Consider the following 26,590-nt stretch of genomic DNA (forward strand, 5'->3'; position numbering starts at 1 on the left):
AATTCCTTGAAGGTAGAGATTGCTTTCACATCTGTGTTTTGTTTCGTTTTTAAATTTCTGGGATAGGCATTTAGATGTCCCAGTGGTCACAGAACTTCATGTGGAATGAGTAAGGAAGTGTGGCCTCCTATACTATCTGGGTGACTCTGGGTAAGTCATTTAATTTCTGTCTGCCTCAGTTTCTTCATTTGCAAAACAGAGATAATAATAGCATCTATTTCCCAAGGTTGTTATGAGGATAAAGGAAGGAAATGTTTGTAAAGTGCTTTGTAAACCTTAAAATGCCATGTAAATGTTAGCTATTATTATTATTATAATTAGTTCTTAGCACAGTAATCAGTACAAAGTAGGCATTAAAAAAATTTTGTTGATTGATTTATTCCCAGGGGAAAATGAGCCAAAAAGAGATATTATTTCATGTGAATTCTCCTAATGCTTAACCTGGGACTATAAACCCAGGTTTATGTGGTCTTTGGGCTATGAGTAATACAAATATGTAGGTTGAGACAGCAGTCTGAAAGTTATAAAGCTTTAAAAGCTGACATCTTATTTTTAGACCCCCTTGATTTTCTAATATATTCTTCACTCCTCCCCAACTCAAAGAGTAGCATAACTTGCCAAAACATTAGTCAAGTCAGACAGTATATGCAGGGGGCCACATCCATAGACTTCCTCCCTTGCTAAGGGAGAGATATATTCTCATATCACTTTTTGGAACTGTTTGGTCATTAGAATTTACATATTAAGTTTCAGTTTGGGCTGTTATTCTTTCCATTTACAGTGTTGTATAATAATTATTGTGTATGTAACAGGGGACTGTATACTGAGGCCAGTACTTGTGAGCATTTACAAGAGGCTACTAATACAAATCTCCACATGGAAGAGGTTGGTGAGCCTGCTTTCAGAGAGTCTTGCTGACACATCATAGAAGTACTTTGGAGAGGATTTCAGTTTTCCCAGATATTCTGTAACTGGTTCTGATCCACTTATGACGTGATAAAAAAGGAGCCTTTCTGCTTGTCTGTATAGCCAGGACTGGTGGCACATTCAAAAGGCACTAGTCACCAGAGACTCAGACCCTTCCTACTTTTTGGTTTGAGTTCTCCCATTTTGATGGTGTTCCAGTGAGAAAAGAGTGACACTGATGTAAAGAGAGAGTTGGCCCATCCCATCTGAGGTGGAAATGTGGCCCATGAATATGGGCCTTGGTTCTTTGCCTTGGCATCAATTTTAGGCAAAGAAGATGGAGGGAGTCAAATCCCTGTGTGGTTTTGCCTGGTCTAGCTCTGAGGCCTTGAGGATTGAATACTAAGCCCAGCAGTAGCTGAAACAGGGACTCATCTAGTAGTGATGTATTGGATATGAAGTTAGTAAAACCAGTGTTATGCAGACGCTGAGCTAAGTCTGAGACTGTAATTTCCAGAGACCAAAGTAGTATAGAGTGGACCCCTTAAGTGTTGGTGGGAAATATTTATAGTTCTTATCTTGCTGTATCTTCAAAGTAAATATCCCTTTGTAAAAGCTTTCATTCATGTATTTCAGTCATGTCTGAGTCTTTGTGACCCTATTTGGGATTTTCTTGGCAAAGATACTGCAGTGGTTTGACATTTCCTTCTCCAGTTCATTTTACAGCTAAAGAAACTGAGGCAGACAGGGTTAAGTGACTTGTCCAGAACCACACATCTAGTAAGTGTCTGAAGTCAGATATAAACTTAGGCTTCCTGACTCTTGGTCTGGAACTCTATCTACTGCACCAGCTAGTTGTCCTTGTAAAGCTAATTTATGTTAATTGGTTAAATGAAACCAGTGTGCTAGTCACGGTACCTAGCAGTGTGTGTGAGGGAACAGATCTGGAAGGGAGGATTGAGACAATAGCATGAGGGAAGAAATATCCCAGCCCCTCAGGGGGTACCCTGCAACCCTGAGGGGAAGATGCCGTCGGCCGTGCTCTGGGAGAGAGCCCAGCAAATACAAGCTACGTGAATATTATTTTTCTGGGTCTGTGTACTTCATTTTTATACTGGTTATACTTGAATTCTCTATCGTTTCTTTGTAATGTAGTCATCTGTTGTATTCATGCACCACATAATTTGTTAGCCCCTCTCCAATTGATGGGAATTGACTTTATTCACAGTCGTTGTCATTTTTTGTTTGTTTGCTAATACAAAAAGCACTGCTATGAATATTTTGGTGTATATTTCTCCTTTCCATCTTTGTTTTCCTTGGGATATACTCCTAGCTGTGGGGCCTCTGGATCAAAGGCTATGTATATTTTAGTTGCTTTCTTACACTCCAAATTGCTTTCGAGAACGATTAGAACAATTACAATTCCACAAAAAGTGTATCCGTGTGCCTGCCTTTCCACAACCCCCTAAAATTGACTGCTTCCATCTTTTACCATCTTTTGCCAGCTTTCTAAGTATGAGTTGAAAGCTCAGAGTTGTTTTGTTTTGCATCCCTCTTATTATTGGGAGCCCTTTCATATGACTATTAATGGTTTGTAATTCTCCCAAAGTCATTCTTAATATCTTCACAGAGGACTCAATTATCTGTTGTCCTGTATTTTGGACTAGAAGTCTGAGAGGAGGTGCTGACTTGTATTGGCGGAGAGATTTTTCTGCACTAATGAAATCACAGGTCCCTCTCTCTATCCTTGTTTTTAATTTTTTTATTCAGATGCCTAGGAACTATGCTAACATAATATTTACAATATCATTATAAATTGAGAAACTATGAAGAGCCAATATATAAATCACAGTGCATATAGGAATTAGGTATCTATGTATGCCTTATTTTAACTCAGTTTTTCTTGACTCAATGTAAAATTAAATTTTAAAATACTGAGAACTTTATCAGGCATTTTGAGATATGAAAATGGGTAAATACCTAATCCAATCAAGGGGTGCTGTGGAAAAGCTAAATAAAAATGAATAATAAACAGAAAATAAATATTTTGCTGTAGGGGCATTAACATTTTAGTAAAGGCTTGCCCTACGTTTTATTCTTTGCCAATATTAAAAACAGTTTCAAATTGCTGATTTTGTTGTAGCATGTTCTCTCCTACTAAGGCAAAGACATTCTGGCAAAGGATCTTACAATGATATTATCACTCAATTGGTCATAGTAGAGTACATTTTACAAAAATTTTCCTGGTCCAATTCACTAAATCTTATCTAACTGGCCTAATCTTACAGGTAGTGAGGGGTTAAGTCAGTCACTAAGTAGTCGAAATGAGAGATAGAAAATAAATCTGACTAAATTTTTGCTATGTCTTATACATCAGGATCATACAGATATGGCATGAGGTTATATGAAGCAAAGAGTTAAAGCAAATTAGTATTATTTAGGTCCAAATTGTTATTGAGAAAAAGGTAGTGTGGGGAAGGTACTGAAAGATACAGTCTGATTATGTCTTCATGACAAACTCTACTTGTAAATTCCTCCTTCTAATTATCGATGCAAATACAACTGCAATATTTAGGCTATGTAGGCACATTGTCATACAAAGTCTAACCAGTTACTTGATTTTGTACATGTACATGATTTTGTACATATGATTAACTGAATTTTTAACTTTTCAACTAGTCAGTTTTCACAGTGTAGTTTCCATTAGGTTTTGTAAAACAGTCAAGGTATTGTATCACCAAGGTAATATTCACAGTGTCAATGGTGACTATGAATATGCTGGAATAGTTCTGAATTGCAAAATATAACAGACTTTCCATATATAAGACAGAAATAAAACATTTATTCAGACACCAGAACACTGAATCCCAACAACAGAAAGCCAAATCCCAATATTAGACAACTGAGTCCATCACAACAACAAAGAAGTTAATATACCTTATCGCTGTAGGAAGCAAGACCATCCCAAAGTCTTCCCCCTGCTCGGGACTTCCCACAAACAAAATCCTAGCTGTTTGCTTGGCTCCATCTGTTCTGACTGCTCTGACTCATTTTCTGTTCCACCCCTTCAACAAACTCCTCCCACCACAGGCTCCATGTGATTATATGTGAACTATTAAGGGGCAGAGAAGATCTTCAAATTCCCATCACCATTACATTCAGCCCCAAGATTTTTCATGTCCCTTACATAGGTCAATGGGACTTTAGGGGTAGCTGGTGTCAACAGAACTTTGCAAAAATATAACAGGGATAACAGAAAATAAGCACATAAAACAATATATTAGGGTAGGGCTTGAGCACAAGCACCCAATCATTCCCACCTTGAACAAATGGGCCTCAAAATATTGGGGTAAGGGACAAAGTTCTCTTCTTCCATGCTACTTGATGCTGAAATTGAACATAGAGCTGTCCCTGCCCCAAGAGGTCCCATTCTACATGTCAGTTTTTTAGCTGGCATCTGGAATTCGGTCAATGCCAGGTCCAGGGGTGACACATCGCAGTTGTGGACAGGGGGTGATGTCTGGCTTAAGCAATCAGGCATCTGGAGATGGAGGGTGTTTAAACCTGTAGGAAACAAATGTAGTAAACAGGTTTAACAGACAAAAAGACAAAAATAAACAAGAAGACAATAACCATAAGGAAGGTAGATATAGGGTCAGTCATGCTTCTGGAGTCCATGAACCCACTATCATAGCCTCATTCATGGTAGAATATATGTTAAGGGTACAATTTGGCAATCATCTCCTGAATAAGCAACAGTTACAGTATGATCTTTCACATGCGCTATAATTTCTGTAGCCTTTGTAATATTGTTTGGCTCCCACTTTATCCATGCTTTAGCTCCCAATTTTATTCTATTAGTAGAACCTAACACTTCAATTCCTCTGATAGTTATTTCAGAAGTAGGATCTGTTTTCACAAGGGGTATTGTTTCATGAGGAATAATAATCACTTGAACTATTCTATCATTTTTACAAAATCTATATGGGTTCTTCACCCAAATTTTGGAATACCACAATCATTTTTCTCCTGGATAATTAGTATCTGTTATACCAGACAATACATGTATTACTTGAGCTGCTAATCCTGAGGTAGGTATTATCTGTCCAAAATTACTTTTAGGGATTATCATACATATTCCAGGGGAGATTTTTCTTGTTTTTTTTTTTCTGTCCAACCCGAAGCCCTCTAAACAATGTAAATCATGTCCTGCTGAACCAGGTGTTCCTGGATATGGTCCTGGGACATCTTGTTTCACAGTCCAATACTCAATATTTGGGATCTTATGTGTTTGCTATGTTCTAATGTTCATATTTGGGGCCATCATTCTAGCTAGAGGTGTACTTCCTCCTAATGCTCCATTATTCAAATTATGTAAAGCAGTGAGCAAATTATCCTTCTAATATTGATACAAATTATTAGAACTCAACTTCCTTAAATGTTCTTTCAATAATCCATTCATTCTTTCAATTAACCCAGATGCTTGTGAATAATATAGAATATGATATATCCATTCTATATTGTTTAATATACAATATCTCTTCATTTCATTACCTTTGAAATGTGTCCCACTGTCACTTTGAATCTGCATTGGGTTTCCAGAATATAGATGTATGCTATCTAGAGTTTTACAGGTGTTTTTCTGGGTTACATTTTTATAAGGACAAGTCACTAGTACACTTGAATAGGTGTCAACACAAGTACATATAAATTTGCATCCTTTATCTTGGGGTAGGGGATCAATATCTTCTATTTGTCAAATTTGGGCTTTTCCCCTTGCTATCTCTCCAGTTACTACCTGAGGAACAGTTTGTTCCTTTTCCAACTTATGTATATAACATTCCTCTGCTACTTCTTTTAACAATGAATGAGAAATACTAATACCTCAGTCTTGTGCCCACTGGTGTATGGCTGCACCCCTGCATGGCCAGCCATTTGATGGACCCATTTTGCTACTACTGGATCATCAGTTGGTGTCAGAGTAGGGACAATATGTTGAGTGACAATCTTTGCTAGTTGATCAACATGTGCATCGTACCCACATTCTGGTGTTGTGAGGGTCAGGTGATCATCTACATGAAAAACTGACAAATTAGTAACCAAAGACATGTCCCATATATCTTCCCATAATTCCTTGCCCCAGACTTGTTTGCCATGAATGTCCCAATTTTGATTTTTCCACATGGGCATCCATGTAGCTAACGCATTAGCTACCGCCCATAAATCAGTGACTATATGACACTGTCCTCCTTGTTCTGTTTTAATGGCTTGATGCGCTGCCACAAGGTCAGCGTATTGACTGATTTCACTGGTCCCAGTACTTTCCAAAGTCAGTCTAGTACAGGGATTATAGGCTACTGCTTTCCAATCTCTTTTATGGCCCAAATATCTTTCTTTCCCCTCAGTACACCACACATATTTCCTTTGTTCTTCAGTTAATTCATCATATCCCTCTGTATCAGCAATGCCATATTCACAATGCCTATGGAGATTACAAATATGCTGATATAATTATCCATCATAAAATACATCATGCTTGCCATATGGGGAAATAAACTAGAAAATTTATTAAGATACCAAAAGACTGAGTCCCAAAACCAGAAAGTGAAAGCCATCAGAGTAGTTATGATATTGGCACAGGTAGATAAAGTAGAAAGCACCCACATTTTCAAGCCTTTAAAACAGAACAGGCTACCTCAGGCACAGGTCCTCCTCTCCCCACTCACAGCAACCACCCAGCGTCCGGGAAGCACTCTCCCAGCAGCTCCGGCCCCTGGCAGTCCTCAGCAGGAGTCCTTAGCAGAAATTCTGGCTAACTCAAAAAGGGCTTCCTGCTGCTGCTGCCGCTGCCTCTGCTGCTGCCACCGCCATCGCCACCACCGCCAGCCACTGCAGGAACTCCAGCTTGGCTTCCGCTTCCTCTTGCTCCGCCCCTTCCTGCTACGTCAGCAAGTCCAATGGGGCATGGAAGATCTTTAAATCCCATAACCCTTACACCCTCATTCCATTTTACCAAGGACTGTACCAACTGTTGCTTTGGTTCAGGGGATGTATAATTTCCCTCAGTATCAATGTTTGCTATAGATTCATGTAGAGCAGAAACTCCATTTTTTGCCTGATTTAGATCTATTTTGAATATTCCATTTCCATTTAACTATGCTAGCCTCTTGTGCAAGTCCAGTTCTGTGAGAAGCTGGCGTCCTCATTACCAGGTCATAATCAGCATTCCAGGCCTTAATATCACTTCATGGCCCAGAGTGAGTTGTTTAGTCTCTACCAAAACCTAATATGTAGCTAACAACTGCTTTTCAAAAGGGGTGTATTGAACTCCAGATGGAGGGAATTTCTTAGACCAAAATCCTAAGGGTACATTTCAGCTTTGTTGTTTTTGCCATAAACTCCAGTTTGCAGATTCATCCTGTACAGTTTCTTGTAATTCCACCAGGCCATTTTGCATGGGCCATAAATCTAGGGCCAATTGTATAGCAGCCTTGGCTTCTTAAAAAATTTCACTCTGCTCAAGTCTCCAATCAAATTAATATTTCTTCCTGGTAACTTTATGTAAAGGTTTCAAAATCTGTCCCAAATGAGGAATGTGATGTCTCCAATATCCAAATAATCCTATAAACTTTTGGACCTCTTTCTTAATGGTACGGATAGGAAAATCCTGAATCTTGTCAGACTTGCAGAAGAATCTCTTGCAGTCACGTCACTTATTCCATTGTATACCCCACATTTTATATTTTGAGCTGACCCTTGAATCTTTGCAGGGTTAATTTCCCATCCTTTGCTTTTCACATGATCAGTGAAAAGCATCAAACTCTTCTCCATTTCTTTCATATTTTTTCCCTGTATCATAATATCATCTATGTAGTGGGTAAGCTTTACACCAGGTAGCTCTAATTCATCCAAATGTTAAGGCACAATCCTATGACAAATAGTGGGGCTCTTTAGATATCCTTGTGGCAAGTGGGTAAAAGTATATTGTCTGCCCTGACAAGTGAAAGCAAACTGGTCCCATTGTTTAGAATCTATTGGGACAGTAAAGAAAGTGTTGGCTAAATCAATAACTCATACCAAGTCCCATCATATTTCTGGATCCTTCCTATTAACATAGTAGTATCTGGAATAGTAGCATACAAGCGGGGGGTGTCACCCTATTCAATTATCTATAATCTACTGTCATTTTCCAGGTCCCATCTGACTTTCATACTGGCTAGACAGGATTATTCCATTGAGTGGTTGTAGGGACTAACACTCCTGCCTCAACATATTCCTTTATAGTATTGGCAATTTCATCTTGCCTGCTTGGCACACGATACTATTTTAAAGTAATTACTTCAGAAGGTTCAGGTAAAGTGAATAGGTCTATTTTTATTTTTCCCTCTAAAACTGTATTAATTCCTATCTTCCTTACTGCAAATTGGCATCTCCCCTCAGACTCCTCTTAGAGTCATATCTCTCCAACTTATCTATTCCAATGATGTATTCAGGAATGGATACAATGACCACGGTTTTTGTATTATAATGCCACATATTCTTTCTTAGGTAATTGTACAATTTTCATCTTTAGTTTGACTTCTCTGGCTGATATTTCAACCTCTCCCAGTCCTGTGATGGGAATAGAAATTCCATGTTTGAATGTGTCAGGGTTTCCATACATAAGGAAGGATTCTGCGCCAGTATACAGTAGTGCCCTAGTTACAGTATTTGATCCATTTGACCAGTATATGGTCAAATTGCTATGGGGTCTGTAATCCTGTCTGTGTATTTCTTTAATCTGAGCTGGGCTTGGCCAATTTCCTATTCTCCCGAAGATGTGATGAATTTAGATACAAGGATTCAGGAGGATGTGTAGGGACAGTACTTACTTCCCTATTCTGTCTAATATTAAGTCCCCTTTCTCAGTACATTTTATATCACTCATTAGTTGGAATACAATTTATTCTTCCAAAATCCACCCCTGCTCTCAATAGAGCAGTAACCAATTCTCTTCTTGCCAATCTATTCTGACTTTCAATCCTCTGTCTATTTATTCTTCTCTTTCTCTCTCGAGGAAATTTATCATTTTTCCATTTCCTAAATCATTTAACTGTGAAATCTTCTGCCAAGAAGATTTTCTATTCTATGGCATTGCTACTACCCTGGTTCAGGACCTCATCTCCTCACGCTTAGACTATTGCAATAACCTGATCATTGGTCTCCCTGCTCCAAATGTCTCACCACTCTGATCTATCTTCCATTAAGCTGTCAAACTGTCTTCCTAAAGCACAGACTTACTAAAGGTCTGACCACATCACTCCACTATTCAATAAACTCCAGTGGCTCCCTATTACTCCAGGATCTAATATAATGTCCTCTGTTTGACTCTGTTTTGGTCCTTTATAATCTGACCCCTTCCTACCTTTCTGTCCTTTTTATACTTTATTCATCCCATTCCCTTCAATCCAGTGACTTGTTTCCTTAATGTTTCTTGCAGAAGACATTCCATCTTCTGATTTAGGGTATTTTTACTGGCTGTCCCTCGTGCCAAGAAACATCTCACTCCTCATCTTTGCTTCCTTACTCCTTTGACTTCCTTCAAGGCCTGGCTAAAATCACACCTTTTTCAACAAGCCTTTCCCAATCCCTCTTAATGCTAATGCCTTCCCTCTGTTGCTTATCTAAAAATTAACACACACATGTGTATACATATATATGCATCTATGTTAAGTGTTATATATGATATATAGTAAAATATAGAATACATTAATTTATATATAATATATAATAAAATATATTGTATCACAATATATTATATACATATATATGTATATGTGCATGTGTGTGTACACACACACATATATACATACACATATATACATCTTGCTTGTATATAGTTGTCCTTTTATCTCCCCAACTGAACTGTGAACTCCTTTAGAGCAGGAACAGTTTTATGCCTTTCTTCGTGTCCCTAGCACTTCAGTGTCTGAGACATAGTAGGTGTTTAATAAATGTTTGTTGACTTGTTGACCTAGGTCAAGCACTATGGCCACAGCAGGGTACTGAGTTACCTCTTGATTAGGGATTGTCATAGACTCAAAAATTAGAAATAGTTTGAGGTTAGCACCTGAGTTGTCCTAAGATATAGAGGCAGAAGCTAGCTATGCACTGAGTTGGTAGGCAGGACTTAGTCCCATCCATTCATCCAAATTGTAGAAGTAGCAGTATTAAACAGAATGGAAAGGGGGCAAAGCCTGGTCTTTTCCAAGGAACTGAGGATGGAGCTATGAATAAGCAGAAGGAAATTCAAATTAAAATGAAGAAATATTGTAATTTACTGAAGAGAGAAACTATACAACAAATACAAGTAGAATCTCAGAGAGAATAGTTTAGTTTTAGGGGCGGCCAGGTGGCTCAGCGAGTAAGAGCACCGGCTCCAGTGTCGGGATGACCTGGATCAAATCCGGGCTCAGATACTCAGCACCACACCCAGAAATAATAACTGGCTGTGTAACCTTGAGTAAGTTACTTAACCCCAATTGCTTAGGGGCGGCCAGGTGGCTCAGTGAGTAAGAGCACCGGCTCCAGTGTCGGGATGACCTGGATCAAATCTGGGCTCAGATACTCAGCACCACACCCAGAAATAACTGGCTGTGTAACCTTGAGCAAGTTATTTAACCCCTATTGCTTTATTTAAAAAAATGAATAGTTTAGTTTTATAAGAAGCGCAAGAGCAGAAATTAAGCAATAGATAAAAATTAAAGCAGAGCTTTTGAGGAAAAAATTGGAAGTAAATGTCTTGCTTATATGTAAACAGAAGGTAGAAAATTATGTCAAAGTAGTGGACTCCCTGAAATTTATAACAGAACTCAACAGTGAAACAATAAGCAATGTGAGAGCAAACCCAAATGACTGACAAGTTATAAAAGCACGTGTGGCATCTACTATTAAAAAAACCAAACAAATAACAAAACTGGGAATATGTCAAGGAGGGATCATTTAAATATCAAAATTCATTGAAAACCACCACCAACACACTCAGATATCATATTCCAAGAAGCATAAAACTGCCCAGATTTATTGGAATCAGAGGGCAAAGAGAGAAAAGGAACAACCCAAAAGTTAACTCTTTTTTTAAATTAAATTTTATGTTTATTTTCAGTTTACATCATTCATTTCCACAAGATTTTGAGTTACAAATTTTCTCCCTGTCTTTCCCCTACTCACCACTCCTAAACAGAATTCCCACTGTATACCCCCTTCCCCAATCTGCTCTCTCATATATCCTCCCCTATTCCCCCTCCAACTTTCCAGTAGGACAAGACGGATCTCTATACCCCAGTACCTACATATCTTATTTCCCAGTTGCATGTAAAAAGAAATAATAATATTTTTAATATTTGATTTTAAAATTTTGAATTCCAGATTCTTTCCCTTCCTCCCTTGTCACCCACCCTTACTGGGAAGATAGGCAATTCAATATAGTTTGTACATTGTATAGCTACACAAAACATTTCCATAGTAGATATATTGTGAAATACTGGCTATATTTCCCTCCATACTATCCTGCCCTCCACTGCTCTATTCTCTGCTTTGACCCTGTCCCTTTTCAAAAGTGGGTGCTGGGCTCTGCTCCCAGTGTTCTGCAATTTGACCCTTCCTGTCCACCTGCCAGGCTGCCTTCAGCTGGAGGTTTATTTCTCTCTGTCACCTTGTGGGTTCTCTAGCTCTAAAGTTTGTTTAGAATCGTTTTTATAGGTATTTGAGGTGGTTATGGGGGAAGGGCAGGGAATTTTCCTGCTTCTATGCCATCTTGGTTCTGTCCCCCAAAAGTTAACTCTTGAAAGAAACTAAATTGCAAACATCTAGAAATGTTATAACTAAACCCTAGAGTTTACATATAAAAGAAAAAGACTCCAAGTACTCAGAAAGGAAGCATTCTGGTACCATGGAAAAACAGTCAGGTTTATACACGATTATGCTTCAACTAATATAAAAGAGGAAAACTCTTGGCATGCAATATTCTAAAAGGAAAATGATAAAATCTTACAACCAAGAATACCTTACTGTGAAGAAATTGAATGTAAACCCATAGAGGGGAAGACAGACTCTAAATAGTATACAGAACTTTCAAGCATTCTTGATGAAAGGACTAGATATATGTAGAATCTTTGACACAGAGACACAAGAGATAAGAAAAACCTAGAATAGTAAATCCATTTAAATAATCAAAGGGGCTAAATGATGATAAATTGCTTACTTTCTGATGGTCAGAATCTTACTGTCTTCAATACTCAGAATGAATAAAGAAAGTACAGAGTGTGGGGATAATTTTTTTTATCTGTCCTGCTGCTTTTAAGAAAGAGAGGGAAAAAACACTAGGAAGAAATGAGGAAGAATGGGGAGGAACTTGATTTTTCTCATTATTGAGGTGTTCAAGAAGAGTTTACAAACATGGGTAATGGATTTGGGAGAATAAACATTTCATGATCTTTACTCATATCTGAACCCATAATAATAATGTCTGGTGTAGAAATACATTAAATGGAAAAAATAGGCAAGAACAGGAAAATGGAGGGAGATTGGTTAACCAGGAAGGATAGGAAGGGGACGAAACAATCTCACACAAACAAATTCAATTTCAGGGGATAAATTAGAGAGGGGGGATTAAAAGGAGAGAAACAAAGTTTAAAAATCAGTGATGGGGATCTAGTATAGGTAAAAAGAAGAGGGACAAAGGGGTGGGATCAAACAACTTCAATTATAGATACTTAGCACTTAGATCCTATTCTCTTTCAGCATCTTCTTTGTAAAGGGGGAGTGGGTACAGAAAAGGACAAAGAAAAAATTATATAGAAAGATATGAGGGAGGGAAAACACAATAATCCAAGGCAGAAAATCTTTCCCAATCTCTCTTAATTCTAATGCCTTCCCTTTACTGATTGTTTCCTATTTATCTCATATATAGCTCGTTTGTATTTACTTATTTGCAGTTTCTCTCCCCCATTCCCTTGTGAGCTTCTCCAGGGATTGTCTTTTGTATTCCCAATGCTTAGTGCAGGAATGTAGGATAGTTTAATATTAGGAAATGGACTGTATTTAATGTTTCATATTAAATAATAGCAATGAAGTGTATTTACAATAAAAACAATAAAAATCACATCAAAATATGCAGAAAATCTATTGATAAAATACAACATTCATTTATGTTAAAATAAAAAAAAGCATAGGAATAAGTAGGCTTTTAATTAATGTGTTAAACAGTGGCTACATAAAAGCATGAGCAAGCATTTTCCCCCCCAATGGAGAAATACCTTTCCAATAAAAACTGGGAACGAAACAAGCATGTCTATTATTACCACCATTATTTAACGTACTTTTAGAAATATTAGCTGTAGCAATAAAAAAAATTCAAGGCAAAGAGGAAACAAATCATTATTTTTTATAGATGATTGTTAGAGGACTATAGAAATTCTACCAAAATTAGGTGAAATAATTAATATTTCCAACAAAGTAATAGACTATAAAACAATCTCTCCAAATCCTCAGCCTTTTGGTATATTATAAAAAAAATTAGGAGATAAAAAAAGAAATTCCATTCAAAATAATCAAGAGAATGTATAAAATATCTTGGAGTCCACCTAAAAGACAAACATAGGAATTATATGACAATTACAAAATTCTGTTTACAAAAAGGAAGACAAATAATTTGAGAGATATTAAATAATCACCTTTGGGCTATGATAATATAATAAAAATGACCATACTAATTACATTATTTTATAGATTCAGTGCCCTACTATTCAAATAGCTAAAGGATTACTTTATAGAACAAATCAAAATAGTGCTCACTTAACCAATGTTTACCGACTGACTGGCTGATCTCTATACAAGCAAAACACACTGACCTTGAAGACAGGATGCATAGAGACAAATTAAGGATTATAGATTTCCTAAAAGAACATCACAAGTAAGAAAACAAACTGAACACCATAATGCAAAATAATGTAAGAAAACTTTCCAAATACAGAAAAAAAGTGCCAATTCAAAGAATTCATCGTTTGCTCCCAGGAGGGGCGAAAAATGACAACAAACTACTCTATAGTTCAAACTCCAAGACATATAGTGGCGAAATTTAATAAATCCAGTGATAAACAACAAATTCTGCAAGTGACCAGAAGAAATGCCTTCAAATGCAGAGGAAAGGAAATGTAAATAGCACAAGACTCTCCTGCACCTATCAAGACCCCCAGAAGAGAATGGAATAATGCTTTGCAAAGATCAAAGGAGCTCCAGATGCAACCCACATGACACACCTTTGCAAACCTTAACCTAATCATCAAGGAAAAAGATAGAAATTCAATACAAAAGGAGCCATTTGTATCATTCTTATGAAGAAAACCATACCTGAGAAAATTATTTTCTTTGCAATCATCCTTGATAACAGAAATGCAAAAAAGTAAATAACTATAGCATCAAAAGAAGATACAAGTATCAAAATAAAATACTTCAGAAAAAAAAGAAAAATTAGAAAGATAAATATGCCTATGAGGTTATAAACCACAGTAGCAGGGGCAGTGGCAACATCAACAAAATAACAACAGAGAGCATTAAGAGCTTTCATTCTGAAGGACATAAGAACTGTGATCGGTGTGATGAATGGTCACTAATCTGTAAGACGATGAACCTGCTTCATGCTTCTTGGTAGAGTGGCAATAAACTACAGGTGCAGAATAACAGCAACAATAATAGTGTTGCATAAATGCCTATTATGTGCCAGGCACTGTGGTAAGTGCTTAAAAATTTATCTTATTCTATCCTCAGAACAACCTTGGTAAGTAGGTGTGATTATCACCCCCATTTTACATTTGAGAAAACTGAGGCAAACAGAGGTTAAGTGATTTGTCCAAGGTCAGGCAGCTAGTAAATTTCTGAGGTCAGATTTAAACTCAAGTTTTACTGATTAAAGGCCTTCCATTTTTTCTACTGTAGCACCTAGCTGGCTTTAACAAATGAGATATATTTTCACAAATTATTAATATGGGAATGTTTATATTTGTTGATATTTAAATTCTTATTTCAAAAAATCTAGTTAATGTGAAGAATTTCAGCAAGCTATTGTCATCCTGTAGTTTGGTATAAGTTGCAATTTTAACAGCAGAGTGTAACTATGTAGCTAACTAAGTTCTGTCATCTCTGATTCTTTTGAGGTAGGGTGGGAGGGGGAGAGGGTACAATGCCTAGATCTGTGATTTTGAGATCCACAACTCCTCTTCTACTATATTTCCCTCCACTTCAGTATTTTTGTGTTCCAAATATGTTAATTTCTCCCTTTCAAAAAAGAGACTTTCTGTTATATATTCAATTGTTTCTGCTCATTGAAATTTTAAACTATTTCACGGCACGCTCTAAGTTCGGAGCTATATTCATTCCCAGCTTCTTCTTTTCTGAATTTGATTTCTCTTTTGAAATGTTCTGGAGATTCTTTTGTAGTCCCTTTTTGCGAAGCTCTACAGGATTTGGTCTTTCAGCAGGCATTGGATCACCTTCCTGTCTTGTAATATTCTTCCGGAGAGCTTTGTTATTCCTTTGAAGATTTAAGACTTATCTACCCTTTTACCTTCAGAATCCTCTCTGTTACTTTATCTACCTGTTCTCTGGACTTATGCTGATTATTTTTCCTCTTGAAATATTTGTTTTTTCCAATCTTTTTTATTCCCCTGTCACTTGCACTTTGTCTCACTCATTCCCTTTTCCGGGGGTGTGCCCCAGCCTGAGCTGCCTCAGTCTTCTTTACCACTGCCCTTGGTAACCTCTGGGGTCGGGTGGGTGGGAAGGGAATGACAGCACTAACTCTGCCTTCTTTAGCTTCATTATAGCATACTGGCTTGTGCTTCAATTCTGCCCTTGATGGCTTTATTTTCTTCCCTAGCTGGGCTGAATCAGTGTCTGCCACGTTTTGCAGAATGGCATTTCAAGAAGAAACTCTGTATTTTGGGGATCCCTGACCTACAGTCAGGCCTTTGTCAGCAATCAGCCCTCCCCCTTCGTCCTCATATATCTGGGTGGAGTCAATGCTTGTCACTAGTTATTGGAGGGGGGCAGAGATGGAGTGGAATCTGCTAACAGTGGGCTCCAAAATGGGCCCTAGGTAGAAGCCTGTGCATCCCATTTAGTTCTATAGAAGACAGTGAGGTTCGGAGATGGGACCAGTGGCCGAGGGTTACCAAGTGAGAAACTTTCTCTGGTGTTAATTCATAAGGATTTTACCTTGTCAATGTTTTCAGTTAGGTTGTGCAATCAGAAAAGCCTGAGTTCAAATGTTGCCTCAGATACTTACACTCGCTGTGGGACCCTGGGCCAGTCACTTAACCTCTGTTTGCTTCAGTTTCCTCATTTGCAAAATTAAGATAATATAGCATCTACCTTCTAGGGTTATTGAGGAATTGAAATGAGGTTATAATTGTGAAGTGCTTAGAACAGTCCCTTTGTTAACATAGTGAGCCCTTTGTTAATGTTAGCTATCATCATCATCATTATTCCTTTTCTTCTTTATTCTCTGGATTCAGCTGTTATTGCTTTATATTTGGTACATAATTATCCCACCACCAACTTTTTTTTTTGAGGATTGGAGAGTTAAAGGGGTCTAGAGAAAGTGGCCAATCAACAGTCTTGCTCATTTTGTGACCTGGAATTCCTTTTGCTGAAAGTATGAATCAGATATATTTCTTTATCAGCCATAGGCTGCGGTGTCCCCTGGGACAAAGATGGGCCTTATTTTATTTTTAGGTTACTTTTCTCTTTTAAGCATCCATGAACATTCTCTCTGATACCACGGTGTCAGTTTGGGGGAGGGAGAGACCAGAAGAAGAGGACAGGAAAGAGGGAAAGCCACCATTCTTATTAAGTAAGCTCAGTTTCAATATTTTTTTTTCTTTTCTTTTTTGAAGCAGCTCTTTCTCGAGTCAAAGAATTTTGCAAAAACAAACCTCTCCAAAATGTTCAATTCCAGGGGAAAGTTCAAGTAAAGTTAATTTGTGTGAAAGTTCCCACAGAAGTTAATTAGCATTCAGAAACTTGCAAGGCTGTCTGCTCTGTATCTGCTTGTCTTCCATATGCATCAATCCCTTTGCAAGCCCAATCTTACAGAACTTTTAAGGACCTCAGGAACAGGCTGCCTCCTCTAATCAAAGACCACTCTTCACTCTGGATGTCAATGTCTATGAATTGCAGAATTGCCAATCTGCATTGATAGGGGGAATTTTCACATGAAGACTTCCCTATAATGATTAAATCAGAGCTCTGGAGATCTATATTTATATGTATCTCTGTGTATCTATATGTATAGATATACATACACATGTGTATATATACATATATATATACATACATACATATATATATATACATATGTAGTTGTAGTTTGGGGAGAAATTTGAGAAAAAAGGAAGGAGACAAGAAAAGATGAAAAATTAAAGAAAGGAAGGAAAAGGAGAAGGAAAGGAAAGAAGGAAGGGAAGGAAGTAGTAGGGAAGGAGAGAGAGAACAAGAGTCTTTTCTGCATAATGCTCTGAAATAACAGGTGGAGACAAGAATATCTTTTTTTCTGGTTTTTCATTTAATCGAATACTGCTCCCATGTAAATGTGTATCTAGGCTTTGCAGAATGATCTATCTAGATGCTTTGAAATTGTTAAGCATATTCATCTAGGGAAAGACGTAGCTAGTTACAGGCATTATTTACTGGATAAAGAAGAATTCCTCAAAAAGACCAGTTTCTATTTAGCAAAACCTTACTGAGACATTCACCTTCAGGAAAGAAGCTATCTTTAATGTCATTGTAAAAAATCTATATTTTTTAGGTCTGTTCATTTAGGAAGTGTGTATCATTTAGTAGGAACACTGAGTTACTGGGGAAATTTGCTAGAGATGTTGATTTGGACCCCTTTAGAGACTTAAAAATAATTTTATGCTGAAGTTCCTAATGGTTCCTAAGGAGTCATAACTGACTAATGTGTAAATCTTTCTTCATTCATGAGCTGCCCACTCAATGGACTGTGACGACTCCTTTGGAGAGTTCCAGTCTGTTGCATGAGTACACATCCACAGAAGTTGGCCTATTTTTTTGCACTGAGCTTCATTTAGATGTGTGTGTATGTGTGTGTGTATGTGTGTGTGTGTGTGTGTGTGTGATGAGAGAGAGAGAGAGAGAGAGAGAGAGAGAGAGAGAGATGGTTGAGACATGAAAATAAGTCTCTGATTCTAAACCTTCTTTGGGTTATTGTTGAGAGGTTATTTCATTTTACTTTTTTTTTTCAGGTTATACGGAGGTCCTCAGACCCATATAGCAAAGTGGGAACTGTTTAATGCCACCTTGTAGAATTTATGGATGAGCTAGAAAAACTAGTCTTTCACATTTTCTCCTGATTTCATGGCAAATGTTAAAGGATAACAACCATGGAAAATGAAACTTTCCCTCCAGGTTCAAGTGGACAATTTTTTTTTTTTTGCTTTTCTTTTTTTTTTTGGGAGAGCAATTGGGGTTAAGTGACTTGCCCAAGGTCACATGGCTAGTTTTTTTGTGTGTTAAGTGTCTGAGGCTGGATTTAAACTCAGGTCCTCCTAACTCTAGGGCCAGTGCTCTATTCACTGTGCCCCCTAAACACCCCTCAATTGGACAAATTTAAACTTGGATAGTAGATAATATAAAGAATTTCCATATGGTCCTATCCATAGGTATTCAGAAAAAGGCACCACTTGCATGCCAGTCCTGGCAGTGTCCTTTGCAACCATGTCCTCATTTTATAGATAACCCTGACAGCACCACTCGAGCACACAATTCTCTCCCCTTGTCTCAAAACCAACAACACTCAGTTTGGACTTTTTTTTTGGTGTCTAAATCTTCTACCATTTTGTATTGTTATAATTTGTGGTTGCTTCTTATGTGTGTCTTGCCTTCCCAACAAGACTCTAAGTATGTCCAGGATAAGGACTGGGTTTATATTTCTTTTCAAGCTGTATTTTATTCTTTGTCCCATCATTTGCTTTGTTTTCCAGCTAAAATGGATTATTAGTTGTCTCTAATCTCATCCCATCTAGGGGCAGTGAGCTAGAATAGACTAGTGTCTCCCCATTTTTAAATCGAATATTCCATCAGTTCAAAAACAGAACATGAAAATAAGCACCTAAAACATGTGCATATTTACCTTATTTATAAATTCTCCCATGTGCTATTATGGTAATAATGATGATATTATAAAATACACTAACACATATGTTTTAATGATGGAATAGTGTTTGATCCTGGGATCAGTAGGCAAACACTGAAATTTACTGAGTAGGGGGTAACAAGGTCAGATTTGTGCTTTAGAAAAATTATTTTGGCAATTATATGGAAGATATAGAGGGAATACTGGAGGCAAGTGTACCCTTTAAAAAGCCATTGTACTAGTTCAGGCAAGAGATGATGAGGGCTTGGGCTGGAGTAGTAGTTTTGTGAATAGAGATATCAGGGGACTACAGAAAGATATATGGAAGTAGAAATGACAAGGTTTGATAACTGGGTATGGGAAGTGAAGGAGAGGGAAGAGTCAAGGATGATACAAAATGACTGGGCAACTGGAAGCATGGTGGTGTCTTAAGCAGAAATTCTTCAGAGTGTATTTGGGATTAAATATAATATAATGGAATCTATGACTTGACATAACTCATACCTGTCTGCACACACTCTGTGGCTCACCCAAAAGGTGAAATTGGTCACTGGAATACAGAGTCACCTCTGGAGGGGCTTCTGCTGTACCCATGAGGTCATCTAGGGGCAGAGGTGGGTATGCTGAGAAAAAGGAGGGAAGTTTCTTTTTTTTTTTTTTTAAAGCAATCAGGGTTAAGTAACTTGCTCAAGGGTACACGGCCAGTTATTTTTGTGCAGGTGTTAAGTATCTGAGCCCAGAACTGATCCCAGGTCTCCCGACTCTGGGGCCAGTGCTCTTAAGGTAGGGAAGTTTCTATGGAACTTATACAACTGCTGCTGTGGATATTGTGTAGGGATTAGTTTATAAGTGGGGCTCAGAAGGGGAGGTTGAGAATGTTCGCAGAAGAGGGAGGGGACAGAGCAAAGTAGAAAGGGAGGGATAAGGGTAGATGAGTTTGTGTTGGAGACTAGACCTACAGTTAGCTATTGTGGAGAGAATGAAATGCATTCCATCTTTCTATCCTCCTTTACAGATCTTTAAGTAAGATCATGATTTCCTGGAGGTGAGATCATCCCTCTCCACAGCTTCTACTTTGGACCCCATTAGAAACATTCTGGGCTTATTGTCAAGACTTGGGTTCAAATCTACTTTGGACTTTTCCTTGCTGTTGGACAATTCACTTAACCTCCCACTGTCTCCATTTCTTCATCGGTAAAGTGGAGATAATAACATCTACTGGTATTTGAAAAACATTAAAAAAAAAACCTTTGGTTGTCATTATTCTTTACCTTTTCCCACTTAAATTTGTTTGTAAGAAGGAAGGGGAAGGAAGCAAACACTATATACCTGCTAGTCACTGTGCTAAGTACTTTATAAATATTATTTCATTTAATCTTCACAACAACCTTGTGAAGCAGGTTCTATGTTTATTACCATTTTACAGTTGTGTAAACTTAGGTGAAATCATCCCTCAAAGGCCCAGAAAATATATCATTCATATCTTGACTTGTTGAAATACTTCTCTTTCTTCGAGAAAAACATTCAAATGTCACAAAGTCCCCTGCTAAATATGACAGATAAACTGAAGTTTCAAAAGAAATCTTGGAACATTGGAATAATGGATCAAGAGCAAGAAAATGGAATTTAATCAGGATAAATACATTCAAAATCAGCTGCACAGGGGCAGCCAGGTAGCACAGCGAGTAAGAGTACCGGCTCCAGTGTTGGGATGACCTGGGGATTGAAGCTGGGCTCAGACAATTAGCACCCACCCAGAAACACCTGGCCGTGTAACCTTGAGCAAGTTACTTAATCCCGATTGCTTTAAAAAAAAATTAGCTGCACAATTACAGGATAGGGAAAATCTGGTGTAAAAGCAGTTCACATGAAGGAGACTTACGAGTTTTTAATGGAATGTAAGCACAATAGTTCTCTCCTAGAGAACTAAGAGAGTTAACAGTGAATGAACAGTAAGACATGGCTGCCAAAAACCTAATGTAAACTTGGATTGCACTAATAGAAAAATACAACCCAGATCAAGGGAGGTGATAGTCCCACTGCACAGTGCCCTGGTCAGATCACATCTGGAGTATTAATGTTCAGTTCTGGGAGCATTTTAAAAGAGCCAGTGACAAATTCCAGAGAAAAGCGACCAGGATGACAAAGGGACCTGAAGAGAGATGTAAGGTATTGCCCTCCTTGGATATAAACATTTTATTTACTGAAAAGGAAAGAAAACGGACCTTCCCATGAGAAAAGCAGCTTGAGCTAGTTTTGAGGACCTGAGAGAAAACTGCCTCTTAGATAAATGGATTGGGAGGAACTTCTTGAAAATGTTTCAGAGGCACAGATATTGGCTGGAGGCGGGATAGCTGCAGGGCATTGCTGTCCATCAGCTCATTTCCATAGGATTGTTTTCAGGTGTTTGAAGGATTTATTTGAGAATCTATAAATCTTAGTCTTTGGAGACTATGGGAAAACTTGGATATTATGTATTTGTGATCCCTGATAAAAAGTGTGGGATTTCTTTGGTTTTTTTTTTTAATTCAGCTTCAAATTTTGTCACCACGAATAAAGATGTTCTGTATGAGTGATCTGAGGTCACATGAGGAGTGAGAGAAGAGAGGAGATGAGAAGGTAAGAAGACAGAGATCAGAAAAATGAGAAGAAACACAGGCTCTTGAAAAGAGTGGATGGCAAAGAATGCTCACTGTCTTAACGAAGGACAGAGGAGAATCAGAAAGAAGAAAGCACTTGCTGAAACCTCCCAGGGTCTGCAGCTACCGGATCCTCTGGAGGGAAAGCCTAATGCTCTCGCTGTCGGAAGAGTTGGCGGAGCTTATTTCTTTCTAGTAACTTCTATGGTTTGAAAGAGGGGAAACCCTCGAAGGCCTTTTCTTTATTATTTTCTGCTATTTGAAGAGAAACTTCTCAGACTCCAGAGAACACACCTGAGGACTTCTGCACTTCTTTAACTGGAGAGAAGCACTCGCCATAGAATAACTTAATAGTGCCTCAGGTCCAGCCACTGGAAGGCTGCAGACACCTGTCTCAAGGCACCTGTTTTACTAAAAGAATTTTACCGCCTCTGCAGCAGCAGCCCAAGAGAGCAGGGCCTCCTTCACCACAGGGAGGATGTGGAGTTTGAAAAGAGGAACACAGTTTCTTCGAAGCAGAGGATGCTGACTTGCTCTGGACATCAGTGTCCCTACTCCTGCCTCCTTGATAGAATTCTTTGTAAGTATGTGTCTACTCTTTTCTGTAAACCCTGTGTGCCCTGGTGGGAGAGTGTCACCCAGCTTAATGGGTGTGTTGTGTTACATTTTGATGATTCTTCCTTTTGTCTTCCAGTGAGTTAATGCTTTGGTGATTATTGTTGCTTTGCCTTTTAGTAAATGTATCATGCTCAGGAGTTAATAGTCCTGTCACTGACTGATTTTATATCAATAGGAAATGCATGGGTGTGGGCTTAAAAGCCGCAGTGTTGTAGAGGAAGTGTATTTTTTTTTTCCCCACATCAGGGTTATTTCTAGGATCCTGAAAGTGAGTGGTAGCAGCATGGTCCTGCTCATAACTCTCCCATGCCTCTCCTCCCCACCTCTGGAAAATGTCTTTTGGACCTGCCATATGAGTAGTCAGTGTTTCCCAAGAGACAAATCTCCCAGGTCCGTCTGGTACCATTTTGACACAAAGCATAAAACACCTGTAGCTGGAGAAAGTGAGGATACAGTTGTCCATTTCTGTTATTTTATACTCCCATGTGGGGTGCTATCTTTAGTCCTTGCTTTTTGAGCTTCACTTCCGGTTTCCCAGCATTTTAAATTGAACTTTGAGCTTGGATGCTAGTTATAGCCTTGATTATAGGATGGTCCCTGACCTTTAGATCAAGCATGCAGAGATCACAGATTTGGAGCCAGAAGGGATCTCAGAGGTCAGGAAACCCCTTCAGTCACATCATTTTTCGATGAGGAAGCAGAGGCCTAGAGAAGTGTGATTTGCCCAGGTCACACAGCTAGTGAGAGCTGGAAGTGGGAATTCAACCGGCCTTACTCAAGTAAAGCATTCTCTCCACAATGTTATACTGTCTCTGTAACTTCTCATTTTATATAGACTGAGGTCCCTTTAGTAATATCACCAAGCAAGCAAATGTGTATGCACATTTTTCTATTGAGATGTAGGGAGAAAACCAAATTGAAGTTTTGCCTTTTTGGTTATAGTAAGAACAAAAAGCTTTCTTAAATTGCAATATAGGCAATTTGTGTTTGTATACCAAATGTTTAGAGGAATACTAAAGTAAGGTGGGGATCTTAAATAGAGGTGTCAACTATATGGGTAAGGTGTTCAAGAAAGGCGGCCAGGTGGCACAGTGACTAGAGAACCAGGTCTGGAGTTAGGGAGACTCATCTTCCTGAGTGCAAATGTGGCCTCAGACTCTTATTAGCTGTGTGACCCTGGACAAGTCACTTAACCCTGTTTGCTTCAGCTCCTCATTTGTAAAATGACCTGGAGATGACTAACCACTTCAGTATCTTTGCCCACATGCCCAAATGGGGTCACAACTGAAAATGACTGAACAACAACAAATGAATTTTATATAACTTTCCAAACTTGGGCTGGTCTAATGGTTTTTCTTTGAGACTTGATTGTAGGCAGGCGGTACAGCGAATAGACTAACAGACCTGGAGTCTGAAAGACCTGAATTCAGATCTGACCTCAGACACTGCTAGACTTGTGACTCTAGGCAAATTACTCACCTCTGCTTGCCTCAGTTTCCTCAACTATAAACCAACAATAATGATAATGACACCAACCTCACAGGGTTCTTGTGAGGACTGAATGAGACGCTACTTATCAGGCAGTACCTGCCACATATTAGGGGCTTAATACATGCTTCTTCTCTTCCCTGGTTATTCCTGCAATTGATCGCCTCCCTCTGCCCTCAATACACCAGGTGACCATGCTGTAGAAGCCCCCACCAGGGGTGGAGAACCTGAGACCTTGAGGCCACACGTGGCCTTCTAGATCCTTGGGTTCAGCCTTTTTGCCAAGTCCAAGTTTTTCGTTTGTTTTTTTTGAGGAGGAAGGCAAGCCAATTGGGGTTAAGTGACTTGCCCAAGGTCACACAGTTAGCAAGTATGTCAAGTGTCTGAGGCTGGATTAGAACACAGGTCCTCCTGACTCCAGAGCTGGTGGTCTTTTCACTGTACCACCTAGCTGCTCCCAAGTCCAAGTTTTACAGAACAAATTCTAAGTTTGAATTCGGTCAAAGGGCCACACTTGAGAACCTAGAGGACCACACGTGGCTTTGAGGACACAGGTTCCCCAGCCCTGAGTCCTAGCCTTTACTCTAGTACCTTGTTTTAAAACTCTCACCTACACGCTCGTGTGGGTTGGCTTAATACCCTTCTCTGAGGCCTTCCTCCCTGTTGCAGCTTGGGTGTCACTGTAATCTGCCGGGGTTCCTCTGGCACTTGGTGGTGTCTCTAGCATATTGCCTGGCACATAGCAGCCCCTTAAAAATTCTTGTTGGATTGAATCGTAAAATCTCTACTCACATCATTCCAGTGGTGTGCTAATAAATGTCTAACAACCGACTCTCTGAAAACACGTGTAACAATGAACCTCTTACAAAGGAGTATTTGAAATCACAAACATACAGCCTTGGTCCAAGACCAGAGCCCTCCTTGAGCTGGTACCCTAGGCATTATGGCATCTCAGGGCTTCCATGCTGTCCTGCCTTGCTGAACCACGGGCCCAGAGAGGCACGGCTTGAGCTTCTGTCCAGGCCCCCTGAGGGTCAGCACCTGAAACTGCGATGATCCACAGAGAAGGGAAGCAGCCAGCACCAGCAGAGCCATCTCTTGGGGCTGAGGTTACAGAGAGCTAAGCCAGAGAAGGACATTCCTACGCTTTTCACTGGTTCAGTTCCCACCATCCAGGCTGGATGAAGTGGATAGGATTGCCTGGGAGGGTTCAAGTCAAGAACAGCAGAAGAGAGTGTTGCAGAGAAGATGGCAGAAAAGCAGCGAATGCCTTAGTTTCACCAGTTTTAAAGAAGGCAGCCAATCAAAGGAGGCTATCCCCATTACATGGTAGAGGACAAAGTGGGCTCCCCTCAAAGCAAACTGGGCATGCCCAAAACATGCCTACCGAAGCCCAGGGCTATATACACAAGACACTTTTAAGTTTAATCTGCATAAATAACATTTCCTCTCTCACTGTCTTAAGACTGGGTAATCAAGAAAACAATAAGTCAAACATTGACCTGTAGCATTTGTCTGGATTTTTTTTTAACTTTTGCTTTTTGGAGGTGGGGAAGGTAGAGCAATTGGGGTTAAGTGACTTGCTCAGGTTCAAGCAGCTAGTTTTGTATTAAATGTCTGAGGCTGGATTTGAACTCAGTATTCCACCTAGCTGCCCCATTTGTCTGTTTTTGAGGTATAAATATTCAAACAAAATGTAGCTATTGGCTCTTGGGAGCTGTTGTTGACTTGTGAGTTGACTTCAGAACACTCTTGCCTGAACCCGATACTCTGTGCTAATACAGTTAGCCCTTTCACATTGCCACTTTCCCCTTTGTGGTTTTACTGTATTGTGGATCAGCATAAGAAATTAAATGGTAATTTTGGGGAGGTTTGTGGAAGCTGCAGATGACAAACAAAGGCCAGGAGATAATGCAGAAGAAGTTTAGAAACTCAGAAATGCATAATACATGCACGGTATTATATACTATCAATGTATTTTATCTTTTAATACCATAATAATTCAGGCTTCATTTATGATGCAAAGGGAGAGTCCAAAATTTTAGGTGTATTTTTCAGATCACGAGGGAGCAGTGCCCCAACCCCTGGACGTGGAAGGGATAACTGTAGTTTCCCAGGGGGAGCAAATCAGTGTGATGGGTGTCAGAGGAGATGCGATTTAAGGAACAGTGGCTGTCACCTTACTCCTTGGCTCTCAAAGATTCCCTTGGGTGGGTTGTTTATGTTAAGAGAGAATGTTGGCCATGCCTGCCTCTTCCTCAGCCTCTCCTTTCCCTTTCCATCTTGATGAAATGCAGTTTTAAGCTATAAGCGACTGTGACAATCCTGCTTTCAGTCTTTCTGTGCTCTAGTCTATTCTTCATCTTGAGGCAAGAATGAATAATAAAAGCATTTTATAGCACTCTAAGTTTGGTAAAACATTTTACATGTGTTTTATTTGTTTGAATCTTAAACTCCAACATGGGGACTGTTATTATTCCTGTTTTACAGATGATAAAACTGAGTCTGAGAGATGTTAACTGACTTGCCCAGGGTCACACAGCTGCTAAGTGCCCGAGGCAGAATTTGAACTCAGAATTTGTCTCCAAATTTAGTATTTTCTTCCCTATTCTGGCAGTTTTGCTGCCCTACTCAGAAACATCCTGTTGAACCTAGAGATAAGTCCAAACTGCTAAGTATGTCATTGGAAAACCTGCTCTAATTAATAGTAGCACATTTAAAGTATTGTGCATCATTCTAGGAACCACAT

At 38.9% G+C, this 26,590-nt stretch overlaps 1 protein-coding gene across 2 annotated transcripts in view; it reads left to right on the plus strand.

Moving 5' to 3' along the window:
* MUC8 (mucin 8) overlaps window positions 1-26,590 on the plus strand; it is a 133,541-nt gene that overhangs the window by 94,146 nt on the left and 12,805 nt on the right. For both annotated transcript variants that reach the window (XM_069088005.1, XM_069088006.1), the window contains 2 exons: window positions 67-150; window positions 21,629-22,315. The gene's annotated coding sequence lies outside the window, so the exon portion shown is untranslated. The remainder of the gene's footprint in view (window positions 1-66; window positions 151-21,628; window positions 22,316-26,590) is intronic.

This window comes from Petaurus breviceps, unplaced genomic scaffold, assembly GCF_028583685.1.
Source record: "Petaurus breviceps papuanus isolate PSGF00001 unplaced genomic scaffold, PetGlider_PUasm1.0 183, whole genome shotgun sequence".
Taxonomy (NCBI): Eukaryota; Metazoa; Chordata; class Mammalia; order Diprotodontia; family Petauridae; genus Petaurus; species Petaurus breviceps.